General features: G+C 49.6%; 1 pseudogene; it reads right to left on the reverse strand.

Annotated features, from left to right (window-relative positions):
- Positions 1 to 1,367: 1,367 nt before the first annotated feature.
- Positions 1,368 to 2,056, reverse strand: LOC147452680 (uncharacterized; annotated as a pseudogene).
- Between the last annotated feature and the right edge of the window lie 634 nt (positions 2,057 to 2,690).

The raw sequence follows: 2,690 nt of genomic DNA on the forward strand, positions 1-2,690 counted from the left end.
AACTCCACCGTCGAGAGCGAGCGAGCTATCGCCTCAAAGCTCTCAAAGCCGTCGTGCTCTCCGCGGTCACCATAGCTCTGATACCAATTGAAGGGGATCGGGGAGCACCACAGGCAGAGAGTGAGACAGAGAAGGAGACACACGACACACAGATATGGGTGGGGAGACTCCAAAGAGTGAGCAGCCCCCTATACACTTATGCTATGTATAAGGTATACAAGTCAGTGGGCGCCCAGACTCTGGGCGGCCGGGCAAGGCACAGACGCCTATACCCCAACAGTATCTCGGCACAAGGGAGAAGCCGTGCCAAAGCACTTTGCTTTGCACAATGACAGTAATTGTCATGAAATTTTGTAGGAGAAAACTTGCTCACAGATGGCTCATAGCCATATGTGGATGTCTGATAGATGGCTCATAGCCATATGTGGCTGTCGGATAGATGGCTCATAGCCATATCTGATGTCTCATAGATGGTTTATAGCCATATTTTTTGTGCAAGTGGGACATGTACACAACTACGCTCTCTTGCGCCATATATGCCCGTCGGGCATGAAATGAAATTACTTGCAAGCATATTGTCAAATCCTTCCCAATTTTGTATGCTCCGAGCATAGCCCAAACGTGGGGAAGCTCAATGCAAGATGCAGAAATTGAAGCCTTGCTTCATATAACTATGTCTGGCCTCGTTGCCAACAAATGCTATTGACGACATATGCCATAACAAAGAGAATCAACCTTGTCGATCATGTACAAAAAATTGACCTTGTCAAGCAATTTCAACTGAAAGTGGTTAGCTCTGGGCTAGCATCTTTGTCGGCTTCTGAAAGCAATGACAAGAGGTCGGCCATGCCGAGCTCTGTGCACCCTTCATGAAGCCGAGCCACAGGGTGTGCCGATCTCCTTGAGATTCCATGGGCATCAAAAGTGAACTGCTGATGATCCGTGCAGCAGATCAGGGCTGCAAGTACTCAAGCCATGCTTGAGCCATGTTGGCATGTGAAACAGTGATTCGATGCCAACAAAATGGTAATGCTTAAAACAATTGTCACAAGCCGTGCTTGTGCTGGGAGTGTCTCAACTGCACTCATATATGTTGCAGGCAAGTATATGAGGCTTGTCATGCTTGTTCTAACCACAGAAGCACCTTGTGCTTGGCATGTGTGGAAAAATAGTATTTACCAGCCTTGCTTGTGGATGCGAGGCCAAAACACTTACTCGTCTAGTGCATGCAAAAATTACACAGCATGTCTGAAAAACTTTGGCAAACAAAAACCAAATCTATGCATACCTTGCCTTTGAAGGTCAAAGAGCTACATCAGTCGTCGTCGCACTTGCTTGCTTGGTTGGTTGCATGCAACCATAATCACCTAACCTCGCTTTTGTGTTGACGGGTAGCCCTTTCGATTGCCATGGCGACAAGCCCCAGGAGTCTGTTGCCTCGCCTGTAAAGAATGTCCGTCGTATAAACGGTGTGTGCTTTCTTGAGCAAAACGCCGAGGGTGGAATGCCGAGGTCCAATACAATTGTCTGCAGATTATGCAAAAAATTATGTGTGAAAAACGGCCCATACAGCCTTGCCGATGCCGTGTCTTAGTCGCAGCCCTGGCCGATTTCGAGAAGGAGACAGTGTCCTGTGGTGTGGCGGGGCCCCTGGGATGGCCCGTGGGCACCCTAGGGCGCCCACCAATGTAAAAAGAAAGTAAAAAGAAGACGTTTTTGGGCGATGGAAGCAGCTGCCGCTCGCGTAGGCCAAAAACCTTGCATGGGGACGTGCTACAGGCGCTGGCTGGCCAAGAGACTGTGTCGAAATCGCTTCCTTGACCCAGGGCGATTCTCTAGAGACCATGCATGGCCGATTTGATTCAGGTCGCTGACACACCCTCGTCCATGCTAGGGTTGTTGCCCACGGTTCTTTGTGCCGAGAAATCTCGCCATGCCCGGTTGAAGATGAGAGAGAGATAAAAGCCAAAGAGCCATGCCTTCCTTTGCTTTCCCTCTCTACCATGGCCTTCTTGCAGCACGACCTTGCCATGCATCCATGAAAGGACTCTACCATGCTGCTCCTTTGTCGCCGAAAGGAGGGCCAGCTTCCATGAACCGCAAAGAGAGAGAGAGAGAGAGAGAGAGAGAGAGAGAGAGAGAGCGAGAGAGAGAGAGAGAGAGAGAGAGAGAGAGAGAGAGAGAGAGAGAGAGAGAGAGAGAGAGAGAGAGAGAGAGAGAGAGAGAGAACGAAGATCCATGGCCTCCATGCCTCTTTCTTCCTCCCCCTTCTCCCCTGAGCTCTGATACTAGTGTAAGACCGCGGGGGACTGGACCATGCAACTCTCCACCCAACCGTGCCATATATAGACTCCTAGCCCCTAAATATAGTGCCCCTTGACCGCATGTCCATCCTGGCCCTTGGCCCTGCCCTTGACCTGACAGAAAAAGCATGTAAGTCTGGCGGCAATGATCCCCCCTTGGGACAAAACAAGCCAAGATGTAAAGTGCCACTAAGGTAGCGAAAAATCCTCTTAACAGCCTGCCAATGCTTAGACGCTGGGCTATGCATAAATCTGCTTACGTGTGAGACTGCAAACTGAATATCCGGCCTCGTGTTGCATACATAAATGAGGCAGCCAATAGCAGTTTGGTAAAGAGTGACATCAGCAAAATCGCCAGCATCATGTAGACTCAACTTCAAACCTATT

The sequence above is a fragment of the Adiantum capillus-veneris genome, chromosome 8, assembly GCF_014529385.1.
Source record: "Adiantum capillus-veneris isolate H3 chromosome 8, ASM1452938v2, whole genome shotgun sequence".
NCBI lineage: Eukaryota > Viridiplantae > Streptophyta > Polypodiopsida > Polypodiales > Pteridaceae > Adiantum > Adiantum capillus-veneris.